This window comes from Canis aureus, chromosome 5, assembly GCF_053574225.1.
Source record: "Canis aureus isolate CA01 chromosome 5, VMU_Caureus_v.1.0, whole genome shotgun sequence".
NCBI lineage: Eukaryota > Metazoa > Chordata > Mammalia > Carnivora > Canidae > Canis > Canis aureus.
This window is the reverse complement of record NC_135615.1, coordinates 40,841,338-40,858,802: the sequence shown is the minus strand read 5'-3', so window position 1 is coordinate 40,858,802 and position 17,465 is coordinate 40,841,338. Positions and strand designations below refer to the sequence as shown.

Below are 17,465 nucleotides of genomic sequence, written 5' to 3'. Positions count from 1 at the left end.
AGGCACCAGCATCCACCAGACACTTTGCAATCACCCTTGATCCCTTGTGCATTTGTGTCACTTTTCCTCCAACCCTCCTGCTACTGTCCTAGTTAAGGCTTTCATGCCTGTATCATCTCTTATAAGGACTGTTGTAATATACTAGTTTCTTTGCTTTTAATCTTCTTACTCTAGTGCAAGAGTCCTATTATTTCACTTCTAAGATACAAACTTGTTTGCATCTACCTAAAATCTGTAATGTTTGGTGTATATTGGCTATATTATGCAAACCCAATTATGTGATAGAGCTTACAAGGATTTTCACATTCTGGTACCAGTCTGCCTTTACAGCCTCATCAGTTATCTCTCTCCCAATATTTTTTGAGTGATAGATATTTTTCATGTAATGCCACTTTTAATATGAACATGGTATTATTAGTCCTGTATTAGGAAAATGGTACCAAGGAAAGTAACTTGTCCAAGACTACTTAAGTAGCACAGGATGAAGAACCAGGTTGGAGCCAAACTTCTCAGTCACCCTACTGCTCCGTCTAAAACCACGCTGAACCTTTACAGGTGAATGTGCTTTTCTTCATGCTGCTTCTTCACCCTCCTTGTCTAACTTCCTTGTTAAGATCCTCTGCGTTAAGCAAGGCTCTGCTTAAAAGGCTATAATGCTTATCAGACTTCTTGCATTATAGTAGGATTAATAGCTCCTTATTTTGAGTTCTCTTGACATCTTGTATATTTTTTTAAAGATAATATATCACTTTGTATAAGATGAGCTTCTTGATACTTGTTTGATAAATTCAAGTGAACTCTGATGGCAGTCATTCTCAAGTTCCCAGTGTCAAGTACATAGTAAGTCCTCAGGAAATATCTTCAGAATGTAGAGGGAGGAGTATTTTCATAATTCATTAAATCGTTATTGTCAAACCTAAACATTTCCAAGTGTAATAGTTCAGGTGTCAATCTACAATCATCACAGCCTCTTGGTATGCTGCTCAAAGTTTGTTAACACTGTGTTGTGAGCAGGCATTTTCAAGAACATTAAGTAAGACTACCTAGAAAGTTATTTCCAATTGAAGCACCCAGGACCCTTGATATAGTCAATTGCCTGAAACAGTCAACTGTGCTGATGAGACAGGTCTCTGTTATAAACAACAGAAAACCTGAGGCATTTATTGCCTCATGTTATATAGAACAGAACAGTGGCAGAATGAGGTTTGTTCTGGTAAGAATAAGGTATAGTGTTTTTTTTCTCTTTTTTGGATGATTTTCACAGAGCATCTCCTTTTATGGCTCTAAAGTTACACACCTGCTCATCCATTCTAGGAGAAAGGAGTAGGTTTCTTTCTCCATTAATCAACATGATTCAGTTTGTTTGCATTACTTTAGGTCAAACCTACCCCTAATAGTCAACTGTAGTGGAGGAATGTGATTCCTCCACATGGATCAGATAGTCCTGTGCCACACCCCATCCTAAAGTCTGGAGTGGTACCAGCTATTTTCAAGCAAATGGGCTGTAGGGGGAAGGGTGGGCACTTTAAGAAAAGCCTGAATGCTGACCCAAGTGGAGGGCAAGTGAATTCGGGATAGCCAAAACTAGTGAAATGACCTCCAAATACCATTATGATAATAGATCAGAAAGGGAAAACGTGATGTTGAGGTGATTGCCATGCTTCCTTCAGATGACTCACAACTCATTCCTGTTTCCAAGGAGTAAGACAAACCATCTAATGGATCACTTCTCTATATCATTCTGATATTTTAAAAGGGAGCTGTACTGGATATTGTCTGCTCTTTGTCATGGAAGGATGACCTACCTGTATGGTCAGCTTCAGCAAGTTATCCAGATTCTGGATTGGTTTGGCCAATAGGGAGACCAGAAGACAGAAGGAGGGTAAGATTGGGGAATTTATTCCTTTGACTCTCTCCCTGCTGGGCTACGGGTTGGCTATGTCCCTGCTTCTGTCAGGCAGGCCTCTCTACATACCTACTCTGGATTCTAAATCATTCTTTGCATTTCTTGGTCTTCATGCTGTTGCTATTCCTGGGTTTCTGCACTGTTGATTTCTCTAAACTCTGCCTACACCTTTGTAAAGATTCTTTTTATTAAACTTGTCTCAAATTACCCAGTTGGAGTACACCATCTGTTTTCTGCCAAGACCCTTACTGATACAGTGGGTAATCATTTCTCTCCTAGCATATTTTCAATCACGGCAGTAACACATTTCCAAAATAGAACTACCATGATATCAGCCAAAGGTAAATTTTCTTTAATTGGACAAAAACAGCTTCCCCAGTCAATTTTGATCATTTGTGATTCAGTCACCAAGTTAAGGGATTTGCAACTTGAGGACAAAAGCAATGGCCAGGAGGGGCTAGACTTTTTATAGCAGTTGTTAAGGAGGTGCCTCCTTTCAGTTTGCATGTTCATTTGCAAATTGGACAAGATTCCTCTTGACTCATCTAGCTACAAATTATAAATAAAAATGCAAATTTTAGTTTAGTATTTTAGTGTTTCACAATGGTTTTAGCAGGAGTTTTTATTCTCAGTAGTTATTAGTGCAGTTTTTAACTACTAAAGGAAGAATATTAGTGTAGTTGGATAGTCATGAAGTGGTATTGACCACTCTTATTACTCATGGAAATTTTCATCTCTATTGAACTTAATATATAGAACAGATTGCCTAAAATCATATTGACATTCTTGTAAGAAGAGTAAACATTTTATTTCTTTTATTCTAGGATTCAAGTCTTTGATAATGATTCTAGAACTGAAGAAATCAGTGGTTGGTTGGGGCCATTTGATAGAGTGTTGAGTGAATAATCCATGGTTTGCCAGTTTCTTTTTTGGATATATTTCTCATGTCATTAAAGTTTGTAAGAGTGATTGTGTTAGTATCTTACATTTCTTTCTTTAGTGGGAGAAAACTTGAATTTTTGAATGCTTAAAAATAGTTTGTGAAATAGATTCTTGCTTTGGTCTCAGTTTTTGAGATTTTGGTTTCATACTTCCTGGTAAGCCCCAGTATTCATTTTTTCCCACTCTTCCCCCTTGCTTATTATGTTCTAGACACAGAGGCTCCCCTGTTGTTCCTTAGTCATTAAAGTTGTTCCTTTGCCAGGGTTCTTACAGTGTAACTTTATATCACACTGATATCACTAACTCAAATATAAACCATAGGGCTCATGTGAATCCTTTCCTTCTTACCATATTTATAGTCCTTCTTCACAAGTGGGAAGTGTGGCTTCCATTATCCTTAAGACTTTTACTTAGTGCTTAATCCCCCAAATCTTAGACAAACTCCTTACTCCCTTAGTGTGCTGTCCCATTTGGAATCCCTTCCCAACTTTCTTCAGCTCTGTGGCAGGGCTTTTGACGGAATTGGGAGAAAAGAAATAAGGAAGGGAATAATTTCATCTTTTAAAATGAGACTATAAAAATTACCTACTTTCAGGATGGATTTTAGGATTAAGCAGTAAAGTGCTTTATACTTTAACTGCAAAGTAATGTGGGTTTTGGTTATTTGTGCTGTAACATTTAATAAAATATTCACTGAATGAATTAAGAGCCTTAAATTAGTAACAAAAAAATCCCCCAAATGGGGAGTCTGGTATCTTATCCTCAATCCACTACTAGTTCACTCAAAATTTGAGCAATTACTTTGCTAATTATTAATTAATTAAAAAAATAGAATTTAAATAACTTTTATGTTTCAGAAAGTATCCTAAAAATGAAAGCTATAAGAATTAGCAAGATAGGGTCCCTGGGTGGCTCAATTGGTTAAGTGTCTGCCTTTGGCTCAGGTCATGATCCCAAGGTCTTGGGATTGAGTTCCACATTGGGCCCTCTGCTCAATGGAGAGTCTGCTTCGCCCTCTGCCCTTCCCCCCTCCTTGTGACTGCTCTCTCTCTCAAATAAATAAATAAAATATTAAAAATAATTAGCAAGATAGACTTGGTCTCTGCTATCATAACACTGTGGTCTGGCTGAGAAGACAAACAACTAATGAGCAGTAGCAATAAAGTAGGGCAAGTGCTTTGTCACAGTTGAAGAGAAAGGTTTGAGAATACATTATAGGAGTGCTGAATTGCATCTGAGAGAGTGGTCAGGAAGGTTTTCTAGATATGATAATTAAGCTGCAACCTCATCATGAGTGGGAGTCAGCACTTGAAGACAAGGGGGAGAAGTATTTTGGGCAGAAGGAGCACAATGTGGGAAGGTGAGAGGGAGCATGGAATTACATGAAGTACAATGTGATGCATGAAAAAAGAATGGGGAACATGGAAAAGATGTTGTTGAAGAAGTCATCAGGGAGTCTTGTGAGTCTACTATGGACTGTGAGGATCATTTAGAGTGTGATGGAAAATTATCAAAGAATGTAACAGTGGAGTGATGCACTTAGCACTTGAGAAGCATTGCTCTAGCCTCCTGACTGAAAAGGATGCACAAATTGGGACAGGAGGGAAAGATGGAGGGTGGAACAAGAGGTTGGATGCAAGCACTGTCATCCATTGGAGAGATGATGAAGCTGTGACCTGGGTGGAGACCATGGGAATGGATGGAAGTGCTTATCCATGAGAGATATGTAGAGGTGGACTCAACAGACATGTACTCTTCATGTGCTCTTCTCTGGTGTTAAGAAATGCTCTTCCCTGAAATAGGAAACATGGCAAGATAAGTAGGCTGAGGTTGGGAGGATGATGAAGGGGAGAAGTTTGTTTTCCCAGCTATAAAATGAGAAGGTTCTATCCACAGCAATGAAATTGTATGATTATCTTGTTTTGTCTTCTTGTGGTCAAAGAGCAATTTTAGAGCTGTAGAGAAATTCTCTATTTCCCCTTTCTTCTTGCTGTTCAGGCATCTAAACAATCTAGCCTTTAGTTACCAATTAAACACAGAAAACAGAAAATGTTTGTATTGCTTAGTATTTAAATTGAAACAAAAGAAAGGGAGTGGGGAGCTGGCATAAGCTGGTAAATATGTTAGCTTTCATAAGCATGAAATAACACAAGATTTATCATTCCACATTTTATAACTTGGGTGATTTTAGATCTTCTGTGGCCAGGCTGACTTTATTGTCCTATAATTCTCAATTCTGTGATTTGCGTTTTCTCTTAGCTTGAGCAACTCTCCCGATTGCTTATGACTTTACAGTTGCTACGGGGAGTCGTTATACACAGATGGCTTTTAGGAGAGGAGTCAATTTGGTAGGCATTTTCCTTGATTACGATGCCTTTTCTCTGCACTGATTGTTAAAAGAGTGAAGATTCTTGCATGTCAAATGGTGAAAATGTTTCCAGGGTCTCAAAAAAAGAAAGGAACATTACATTTGGCAGATGATCTCTGTATGACTATACTCTGATGAAAAGGCCGCCTGGTTCCTTTAATTTATTCAGATAAATTTTTATAAGCAGTGATAAAACCAAACCAACATGAGGTACCAGAGGGAAAAGACTGAGCAGAATTTGCAGTAGAGAGTAGATATTGATTTGAGCATATAATTACATCCACCTTGTTATATGGTTTCATTTTCATCTCTTGCAACCTTGCAAATAAGTACAAAAATCTTATTAGACATACTCTGTACCCATTTTTTTTAACTTCATGCAACTATCCTTCTAGGAGAACACAGAGAAAGGAAGAAATATCTTTTCTTCTTGAAGGCAATTTTATTTCTTAAATTACCTGCAAATCAACTTTCTATTGCATAGTTGATGCACATTTATTATACAAATATCAGAAAAAAGAATCCTGTGTTTTTCACTTGAATTTGTCTTAGCCTGAGGAAAGGCTTAATTTTTATAAATGGCTGCTGTGTTCAGAGCTACAAGAGATGAAAAGGACCCCATTTATTAGCCCAGTTATTTTTTTATTTATATACTTATATGATCTGCAACAGAAACACCATGTCACTCTTTCTGGGTATATCTTTTCCTAAGAATTAAGAAAACTAAGGTAGGTCATCACAGGTAGCAGCTCCAGTTTTCTTATCAACTGTCTTCAGCAGACTTTGTTGATCAAATGTTGAGAACCCAGAGCAATTCAAAATACATTCTGATTTGGAGAAATCTTCCTGAGATCTAATAAGAACTTAACAATGATAGAACATTTACTATGTGTCAGACATGATGCTAAGTATTTCACATGTATTTTATTTAATCCTTAAGGAAAGCCCATGAAGTAGGGAAAGATGAATTTGTTCCAGATTACAATGCTTGTCCTTAACTTGAGGCTAGTTGAGTCTTCTCCTCACTTGTTGGTGTTATTCCCTCCAGCATGAGCATGAGTCCATCTCATCTAAATTAGAATAGACATTGCCTCCGATTTCAATGAGAAGTAGCTCAGATGAAAAGGTGTCTACTGTCCAACACCTGGAAATCACCAGAGAGATCCTGTGGTTGAGAAAATCATGATGGCAGGGAAGGAGATGAAGTGTTCCATCTCTTTACCTGATGCTGAGCCTACTTAGGAATCTGAGTCTAGAGGAGACCATTTTCGTCTCTCTGACCAGACTCTCTGGTCTTGTCTGCTAACCAATTCCTTTCACTTGGCTCCTCTTTCCTCTTGCTCCCTCCTCAGTGCTGTTCTACTTCAAGTTTGTGAATTTGCACACAGCTGTGCTAGTTTTCCCTCTTCACAAGTGTATGTCTTGGAAAGGGCAGATAAAACCTTTCATCTCCACATCGCTATACATGGTATCCTTCTTCCAAATCTTGTTTAAATCCTGGAGATCATATTTACTTACCTGTGGTTTAATTTTGTGTCTTCTCTGATGAGTGACTTTGTTTTTTACATTTGTTAAGAGATACTACTGAGTGATAAAATGGTTGTGTTTAATTTATTTTCGGTTTTCTAGTTAGTTCCTTATAGAAAGCATGTTTTTTTTTTCTTCTTGCTTCTATGTTTCTTCCTTGATATCATGGTAACATATAACAATTGCAAAATGCCTTGGAGAATTCATAGTGTGATGGTAATAATGTCATACACTTATACATGCTTTAATATTTTATATTTTGTGAACCTCCCTTTTTCTTTTAATCTGAAGCAATGCTATTTCCAATTTATATATAGGGGAAAGGAATCTGAATGAGAATGTCAGACACAGGAAGTACATCTTATACCCACCTACCCATCCATTGCCCACATTATCCTTCTTGTGTTTACACCTGCTGTGTTGTTTTATGGGTATTTATATGAATGTTTCTCTTCCCCCATTTTCACATTTAGTTTAAAACCCATTTGGTCAGTTGACTCTCATTTCCTTCCTCTGCAAGTCAAGACCCCTTCCCTTGCTCTTCCTGTCACAGTTTTTTTTTTTTTAACCCCGTGAGAACTTGGATATGGATGTACTTTGTCATATGAGCCTTAAGACTATATCATTTGACTCCACCTTGCCCCCTCTTGTCCTATACTATATGTAAGGTGGTAGTTTTCCGATCTTAGAACATGTAAGAATCACCTGAGGGTGGTGGTTAAACATGCAGATTCCTGGTTTCTATCCCCAGAGGTTCTGAATCAGTAAGATGGGGCCCAAGAATGCATATATTTGACAAAAATCACAGATAAATCTGACCCAAGAGTTCTGTGTGTTATATTTTGGGAAATACTGCTTTAATGGGCCTTAGTTCTGTTCCATGAATGAGCATGCATTCCCTATGAAGTAGGCTCCAGGATATCTTTATATACAAACTAGCCATGTTACTTAATGCTTCTCTGTGCAGGAATAACCTTGAACAATTTGAAGCAACAGGGAAACCACCAAATGTGTAACATAAAACTTTCTTATCATGACATTGAAGTTGATTCTCCTCCTATGAAAATCTCCAGCTTGGAGAATGGTGCTATTCTGGGTGTGGTAACTGAGCAAGTATGGAGTAGTCACTGACAATCCAAAGCACCCTGCCAAATGGCAAGAAATCACATTGGACAGGCCAGGGGGTTGTGGGTGTGGGTGTGGGTGTGTCTTCATTCGGTTACAAATGGTGGCTGCGTGACCTTGGCCAAGTCTCTGTACCTCTTTGAGTCTGTTTTCTTATCAGTGTTTGCTAGATTCTCCCATCAAAATAGAGCAGAGGAATGTTTTCAGGTCCTCAAAGAATTTTGACTGCAGCTGCAAGTGTCCACTACTGGATAAAAATTCTTTGAAGCGTCATGTCTTAATTTGAAAAATAAGGGTTTTTTTTTTCTGCCTTTTACTCCATCATATATGGAATGCTTACTGCAGTGTGAAAATAATGTTTGAAATTAAATACATTGAGTAAAAACCAAACCCCATGGCTTCACTTCCTGTTGCCTCACATCCCAGGGGTTTCTAGGCTTGAGTTTGAGAATAGACTGGATGATGCCAGAGATTGCTTCCAGTTCTCTGATTTCATGATCTAAGAAAGCTCTTGAAGCAAATTTGCCATTTAATGCACCGACCTCAATTTCCAAATTGGATGTTCTCTGATGTCTCGGGACTAGAAAAGTGTTCTGAAGGAAAAAAAATACTTACCAAAAAGGTGATTGCATTTTTGATGTAAACGATCCAATGCTAAATTTATTGACCTTATTCACAAAGGATTTTTGTGATTCTCTAAACTCCCTTTGAGCTCTGTATGAATTCATTGGCCTCAAATTGAACTTGTACTTGCAAATAGTTATCAGAGTGTGGGTTTGCAGAAAGAAAATCCAACTTGACGTGAACACCTATACTGGAATTTAAAGCAAGTAAAGTTTGTTGAAGGCACTTTTGTCACCCGCATTAAGTTTATTGATCTTTCTGTGTCTCAACTCACCTCTCTGTGAACTCGTTGGTCACTAATGATCCCTCCAAATTGGACATTTCTTGACCTCTTTGCTCTTAGAGAGAAAGATGATTTGACAAAAATTCTAAGCAGTTAGAATTCTGTTATCTTCTATAATACGACCTCCCAAAGGTTCCACTGTGAACTTAAAATGAACTCTCTTTAATTTTGTGGGAGCAGAAAAGTACACATCACCACAGAGGGACATGTTTTATCTTCAAGAAGCCAGCTGGTCCGGCAGACACATCCCCAGAGTGTAGTAGTAACTAGCTCTGGTCCTAAGCCAGGTCCTGGTGACACTCTAGTCTCTAGAAGGGACTCTATTAAACTGAATTCACAAACAACTGATATATGAAATAACAGGATGCAACTTGTTAACTTATATTAATTTATAAGGGGGTGAGTATGGATTTCTTTTAATCAGTACATTTGTACCTCACCATACAAATGGATACATGAAACCAAAATTGTTATCTACAATCAGCCAGGTGAGCATGTGATTAGAGTAATAGTTTAATTGAAAGATCTTGATAGTTTATAAGAGGTTAAATTATGACAGTGATGTTTCCATCTCTACCGCATCATATGGTAAGCTACCTTCATGATAAGGATGCACTTATCATAGTGGTCACGGTCATGAACTTGGCACACAGGCTGCCTTGGATCAAAGTCTCACTCTGCTACTTGCTAGCTGTGTGACCTCTGATACCCTTCTTATGCTTTGAGCCTCACCTTGTTCTTCTGTAAAATTTCATTCTACTTCATTTTATTCTTTTTGTAGTTCTTGACTTGTGGTAGAAAATCCAATCTTCCTTAGTTCCTGGTTTTTGGAGTGCATCTCAGTGTCACCCCCTGCAGCCACTCAAACTTCAAATTGAAATTTTACTGCCCTACCTATTCTCAGAAAGAAAAGTGGACTGCAAGAAAATTCTTATCTCATAAAAGAACCCAATGACCAACTTTATGAACTGTTTGACTTCTGGAAGAAAAGTGAAGCTTTAGTGCATTTTTTTTTTCTAGATGGCCTCCAAATGTGACAATTACTTATATTCAAGGTTTCATACAGGAAGGTTATTTGAAGGAAAAAACCCCGCCAATTTCAACTCAGTGACTGTTGTCAAGACCTCATTAACCTCTCCATGTTTCCTGCGGATGCAACATGAAGCTGTTGGCACTCCAAATTGGAATTTTACTGGTTACTGTTCTTTCAGAGAGACAGAATTTGAAAAGGAGATAAAAATTTTACTTCATTCAGGTTATATTAGCAGGTCACTTAAATTTGAATAAGGTGATGAAAGTCATTGACAAGCAAACAAACAAACCTCCCTAAACACTCAGAAATCAAAGAAAGGCCTGCTCTCCACAAATTATACCAAAGGAATAAAGAGCTACAATTTAAAATCCATGAAAATATTATTTGATGTATTGAATATGTTATAATGAATATATTAATTGATTAACTTCTCTTAGGCCCTAACAGAAAACAGTAAACTTTGGGAAGAAAGAAACAGGTCATTAAAATAAATGCCTTTGTTTCCTTAATGCATTCAATGGACATATATCGAATAGTTATTAAGTGTTCACAGTTTGGTAGTCACTAGTGATACAGTGTGAACAAAATGGACTTGTTCTTGTGGGGAGTGCTGCCAGGTGGGGAGAGTGAGGTGGTATAAAAATGATCCCAGGAGCAAATGTGAAATTTCAAATGGAATTGGGGTTATAAAGGCAGCCGTGATACCAAGTGAGTATATAATAGGGATATTTTGACCTAGAGAGGAAGGTCAAGGAGAACTGTCCCCAAGGAAGTGACAAATGAGTAGAGATGTAAAACATGAAACAAAGGCCACTTGTCAAGAACAGTGCAGTGAGTTCATGGGACTAAAATCAGGTGAATAGCACTGAAGTTCAGAGATCTTGGGACTTCATCTGATAGGATCTGCACCACATACACACAAATAACAAAAAGGTGTCCTAAGAAAAGTGTAACATATGCAAAGGAACGAGAAAGGAAAACAAAGAAAGAAAGAGAAGTTGCAGTGTGTATTTACCATGTATATAGCATGAGTTCTTACTGGAAGATGGGAAAAAATGGCACATTACTAGTTGCAAGAGGCCAATGTCAAAAATTTGAATAAGGTGACGAAAGTCACAAAGCAAAACTGTCCAGCATGCTGCTTTTTGATAAAAGGTTTACTTTGGTTTTCCATGTGATCCTTAGGCAAAGCTATCAAAATCTTTGCATATTCCGTAATATTTGCAAGGACTGAATGATTGGGGAATCATTTCTTCTTAGAAGAGTGGAAATGAGAACGTCAAGCCAGGGGTTGATCAATTGCATTCACTGCTAGTGGCTTTCTGTCTATTGAGCTCCTTGCACAGAGTAAGTCATCACTAATATTTGTTGAATTAAATGACTGAAAAACATAAATTCCATTTTCCCATTTGAATCTCCACTTTTGCCTTTGTAAACTGGTAATAAAACTATGACTGGGCGAATTCCTTCCCTCCCCAACTGCCACTCTGTAGCACTTAACGGCCTGCCCATAGAGCTTACATCTGCTGGGAACATGTTGCAGTCTGGGCAGCCACACTGGGGTGCTGTTTGGGAAAGGACTGGAAGGAGCAGAGGGTGGGCCTACAGACCAAAAGGTGGGCTCAGCTTGTCTGGGGCAGGACTGGAGACAGCTTAAAGGCATCAAATAGGGACAATCACCTTCAGGGGTAACTTCCATTACTCATTTGGTGTGTATCATTCCAGACCATTTAAAACACACGTTTCACATTGGCATATGGATTTCTAAAATGCAACAAAAATACATCATTTTTTTTTTACTTATCATGAGTTTGCTCTTTCGTAGCCCAAAGATGTATCTTCTTTTCCTCCATTTAAGTATACTTACATAATTTAAAAATTTTATTAATTTATAACAAGTTTTTAGAAGCTCTTTTTTAGTTAGAAAATTATAAACGAGAAAGCAAAATTCACCTATTTCAAAATGCAAGTCATCATTTTGATGTAAAAGAGCCATTTATGCATGTGGTTAAAAAAATCAAAACAGTAAGAACAGGAATTCATAAAAATGGAATGTCTGCAGCCCCTGGATTCTTTTTCCTAAAGTGAATTACCTTTATCATTTCTTGCCTTATTTACAAAATGAGAAGGAAAAAAAAAACACTTCGTAATGCACATATAACACATACAGATACACAAAACAGCAAAAAGGGGAAAGTACTCTGTACAAGTGACTGTACCTTGATTAAATCCCTTAATAAAACATCCTGGAATCATTTTGCATCCCATGAGTAGCAGTGGTTCAGGTGTTTTTTTTTCTTTTAAATATGGGTTTAAATCTCAGCTCTACTTCTTACCTGGTCTGTGACCTTAGGGGATTTGTTTAACCTTTTAATGCTTTAGTTTTCCTGTCTTTACAATGGGGTTGTAAAAGTACCTCCTTCTCTTACAATGTTACTGTGAAAATGAAGTGAGCTAATCTACACAATATGATTATAATAATAATTAGTAAGTACTAGGCTTTGTGTGCTGTTAACAAACATATCAACATGTACTATTACATCATTTCATTTGCTATCACTGTATTATGTTTATTATTATCATGTAGAGATTGACATTATTTTGCTTTAAAACTTTCCTTAACAAAGTTTTTTAACAAATGGAGGTGATAGCATGAAGAATCCTCATATACTTATCACTCAGCTTTAGAAACAAACTCTTTTGTGAACTTGTTTTATCTGTTCTCATGACTTTTTTTTTTTTGTTCTCACGACTTTTTAAATGGGTGTTTTAAAGAGTATCCAAAGCATTTTTACATATATTTTACAGTTTAAAAAAAAGATATGTTTTGAAAAAAAAAACCCTCCATGCCATTATCACATTTAATTCCTTAATATTTTCTAAAAGCTGATCCATACTTGAGTTTTTCTGATTGCATCAAAAATGTCTTTTTACAGTTGATTTATTCAAACCAAATTACACACACAATTCATATATTGCATTTGATTGTTGTGCCTCTTTATGCTCTTTTTGTCTCATACCAGTCTCCCTTTATCCCCTTTCATTTTTGCCACTCACTTCTTGGAGAAATGAAGTCTTTCCTAATGGCTCCCAATCATATATTGCTTGGCTGATTGCTTCCTTATGGTGTCATTTAGCTTGTTTGTCTATTTCGCACATTTCCTGTAGCTTGGTAGTTAGATCTAGAGTCGTAGTTTCTTGGACTTCATAGGCGTCCCAGTCTGTTGTCCCATTGTATGACTCCTCTTTCTCAACCATCTGAGGGTGTTCCTTTGGGTGAATGTGCCATAATTTATTTAGTTGTTCTATGGACAATGCCACAAGGAGCTGCTGTGAGCAAGTACTTCATATACTTGTGTATGAGGGGAAGTGCAAATTCTGTTATAAAATGGTAGGCTTCAGATTTTGAGATAAAGCAATCCACAGCTTTTTACTTTCCCCTTACTATTTTTTCTTTTTTAAAAAATTTATGAATGTATAATAGAAAATACAGGTAGAATCAGCTAAAGAGAATGTATAGAAACTAGTTTGCAGGATATTAAAATTAGAAGTCTAGTTCCAACATTTGTAAGCAGTATGTATAAATTACATACATACACGTTAAGGCTTAGATGCAGGTCAGTGTGGTCCATATGTACAATATATGATAGAGAAGGCATTGTAGAATCTTAAATTAGTGTATTTTAGCATAGTTTTATTTTTTCCAGTATGCTGTACTCCCAACATGAGGCTTGAACTCACAACCCCCAGATCAAGAGTTGATTGCATGCTGTACTGACTGAGTGAGCCAGGTGGGACCTCACCTCCTACTAATTATAATCTTTTAATATGCTAATTGAATGGGAATAGAGAAAAGTAAGAATAATAGAAATAAATAAGTTAAAAAACCCCAAACAAACCCATAATTTCATTACTGGGAGCCAACTACTTTTCCTAACATTTTGTTTTTTGTACCTTTTTTTTCCTTTTTTTTTTTTACGTATTATTAACAGTTTCCATAGTTGTGAACGTACCTGATAAATAATACTGTAAGCTGTTTTTTCACTTGACAGTGTGCTTTCTCTTACATTACTAAGAATCTTGTGCAAACATAAAATTTAATAAATACATAAAACTATAGAGTGGGTTCATCATAATTAACCATATTACAATTATGAGGTATTCATTATTTGCTAGAGTTCCAGTATTATAAACATTTTTGCTAATATTATGATTCAACAAATATTAATGCCTTCATTGTTAAAACGTATTAAATGACAGATGTAAAACTCTTCCCATGTTTTGGAGTATATTCTTTTTAATCTGAGAAAGAGGAAGAGGAGAAAGGCATAGAGGAGGAAGAAAGGCAAGGGAGGGGTGGAGTAGGAGGAAGCAGATTTGTCTCCTGGTGCAATGATCCTCAAATTTCAGTGTGCATTAAAATACTGATTCTTGGCTCCTGTCCCAGATGCTTATGTAATTGTTCTAGATGGGGTCAAAAACCTGATTTCGTTTTAAGCAAATTTGTGGATGTTTCTGCCATGAATGGTTTGTTGCACACAATTTGGGAAATTTCATTTCCATTCAGGTACTCATATGTTGGTGGTTTCTTGGCTGTGTGCGCATCCTCAAAATAAACTTGTTCAAGGACTGGTAATAGATGTTCTATGAGTAACTCACCTTAGCTCTGTTTACCACTTAGATCTCTCCCATTATAAAAGCACTGCTGACTTTCTGCAAAAGACAAGGAGCAAATCTCTGGCTACAAAACAGTTCTGTTTTACGTGGGAGAGGTGAGGACACATCAAAGTGTTTGAAAATCCCCGTTACTGCCAGGCAGCCTTGCTCCAATGGAGGGAGAACTTGGAAGAGAAAGTAGTTTGGCTTGGTCATCCTTTTATCTCTGATGAGGTGACTCCTCCTCTGAAGAGGGTGACTCCTCACTCTGGCTGGGTCTGGTTTTCTGTTTTTATTGCCTCTACACCCTCAGAAGCCCAGTGTTTAGTAATTCTGATTCTTGCAGGTAAGGTTGCTCTCGGGTTCCCTGGAGGCCTTTTATATGATTGGTCAAGATGATTTGTGGTGATGCTGTCCTGTGTACTGAGTTATGCAGTGAGGCTTTCTGCTGATGGAGTATGTGCTTTTGAGCAGGAAATGGCCTTTATAAATCTTTTCTTTAACAAGGGCTTCAAAAATTTGCTTCATTCATGGAAGCTCATAACTGTGTCCTCATATCAATAAACTTCGCACAGGAAAGATTGGTTGCTGAAATCACTCCTCTGTCTTTGGATGCCACTGAGCACAGGACCATCCATCCATCCAGGCAAGGAGGCTTTCATATTTCTCCAGGTAACTCCATGAATTATAAGCAAGGATAAATGAAAGTAGGAATAATCTAACACCAACTATTGCCAGAATTAAAAAGTCTCATGAATGATGGCATACAGGGTAACATACACAACTATATACCCTCTTCTGGTACTACAGATATTTTAGTAGCTGAGCACTTTAAACCGGTGCTATGTGATAGAATCTTCTGTCATGGAAACATTCTATAATCTGCCCTGTCCAATGCTGTGACCACTTGTCACCTGTAGCTATTGAGTGCTTGAAATGTGGCTGGCATGATTTAGAACTAAAATTTTAATATAATTTAATTTCAATTAATTTACATGTAAGTGACTGTGTGTGGTTAATAGCCACCATATTGAGCACTGAACCTTAACCTATTCAGGGAATGTGCTCACTGTTTTGAATTAGAAAAAGGTCAGCCAGATCGAGTTTAAAATAAATTTAGTCTTACTTATTGTTAATGTAACTCCTCTGTCCTCTTATTGCACTCCCCAATTTGAAGACACACTCAGAATTGCAATTAGATAGTTAAGAGTTCAAAAGATGGTTTTTCCATTTAATCAGGTGATGGAATCCATACTGCCTGGTTTTCTGCCTTCCTTTCTCTTGCCCCAAGGTCCCTTCAAAAATTTCACGCCTTTTTGTTTCTTGAGGATCAAGTCACTGAGTAAAACATGCAGATTACAAAACCATGTGGATGGTTTCATGCAATTTTGTTAAGGAAAAACTATGCATAGAAAACTTTCTTTCACAAATGCACTAGTAGTTATCTCTGGCTTTACAGTTGACTTTAATTTTCTTGTTTTGAATTCCTTCTTTTTCTAAATCAATTTTCTACAAGTAATTTATATAATATTTGTGTTATTTTGTTAAAAAAATTTCAGTAAAACTTGAAATTTTAAAATTTTCCCCTCCACAACAAAATTTTTATAATTTCTACTTACTTTTTTTTTTTTTTTCATTTAGGCTTCCTCTGAAAATGCTCAGAAATCCTTCATGGACTCATATGCTCATGAAATATAAACCAAAAGGAACCGGAAAAGAGATACAAAATACATTTTCTTTTATTCACCCTTTGAGTCATTTTATTATTTTTTAAGCCTTGAAAAGATAGCTGTGTTCTTATTTTCATGTGGGCATGAAAGCAAATATTTCATTATAGCCTCCAAGGGGCCAGGACCAAGTTAATTGCCTTGAACTTCACAGAACTAGCCTGTTCTCTATGGACTGCAAGAAAGATGGCACCATATTTTTCTCTCTTTCCTGATGGCTAAAGACACAGAAAACAAACCCCAGCTTCTGTCCCCACATGTGAAATTAACAAGAGAGTGACTTGAAGCAATGGCATGTTAGAATATTTTGCAAAATCACGGAGAAATAAAGACCCTTTTTCACCAGTGCCAACCAACATCGCCAAGGTTGAGAGTTCTTGGCAGCTGTGTTTCAAACTCATTATGTCCATAAAATGATTTACTGTCCTTTTGTATACAAATGAGCAAACTCACATACTTAATTTTAGATTCTTCGGCACTGATACCATTTCTATTCCAGTCCCACTGCTCGTAATTTAAAACGGGGAAGGCTTATCTGCATTCATTTCTTAGATCATTGCTTTGGCACTTTCAAGATTTTATCCAAGCATGACTTTTATAACCTTGTGGAAATTGCAGTGATAAAGGATGCATCAGCAATTTTCAAACCCATTTCTTTTTGTGGAGCTGTCCCTTAGCCTCCTTTAACAGAGCAGTTGAGAGAACCACAGGTCTTTTTACTGTCTTCATTTCTAAAGAGCTTTGTTTTGGTCAATGAGACATACACTGTGGAAGCCAGGCCAACACAAACTTTGTGGTATTTTTCCACTACACATTTAACTAACCTTGATTAGATGTGAGGCGAGGGGCTGGTCTGCCATCTTAGCCCCTAAAATTGGTTTCAGAGGAATTGGTTGTAATGGAAATGTCAAGCCCTTTAAATATCAAGCCTTTAAATACCATACAGGCATATGGATGTGCACATAACTTAGCCCATTCTTAGATTGTACTATGTCACATGTTAGAACTAAAGGAAGAACGATAAAGGGAAATAAGCTATTGTTCTGGAAGAAATGACTCAAACAATTGGTTATGATGAATGGCTGAGGCCATTTGCTTCATCTTTAGAGTAAGATCTTTTCCCTGAAGGGGTCAAAATGGGATCTGTAGAATATTGGCAGCTATGAAATTATGCACATATCTCATCGTTGCTTCCAATCAACTTCTTCTCATGCCCTAGAGGACTTCTTTCCTTTGAAATTAAGCAATTGTGAGAATAGCTCTTGGTAAATAAG

At 37.1% G+C, this 17,465-nt stretch overlaps 1 long non-coding RNA gene across 3 annotated transcripts in view; it reads left to right on the top strand.

Moving 5' to 3' along the window:
• The window catches only part of LOC144314046 (uncharacterized), a 40,689-nt gene extending 24,157 nt beyond the window's left edge, over positions 1–16,532 (top strand). Inside the window, exons 3-6 of one of the 3 annotated variants that reach the window (XR_013379707.1) lie at positions 13,516–13,599; positions 14,490–14,580; positions 15,040–15,136; positions 16,106–16,532. This is a non-coding gene — a long non-coding RNA (uncharacterized LOC144314046). Of the gene's footprint in view, positions 1–13,515; positions 13,600–14,489; positions 15,137–16,105 lie in introns of all 3 variants that reach the window. The other 2 variants (XR_013379705.1, XR_013379706.1) reach the window with 2 other exon arrangements.
• Positions 16,533–17,465: the final 933 nt, after the last annotated feature.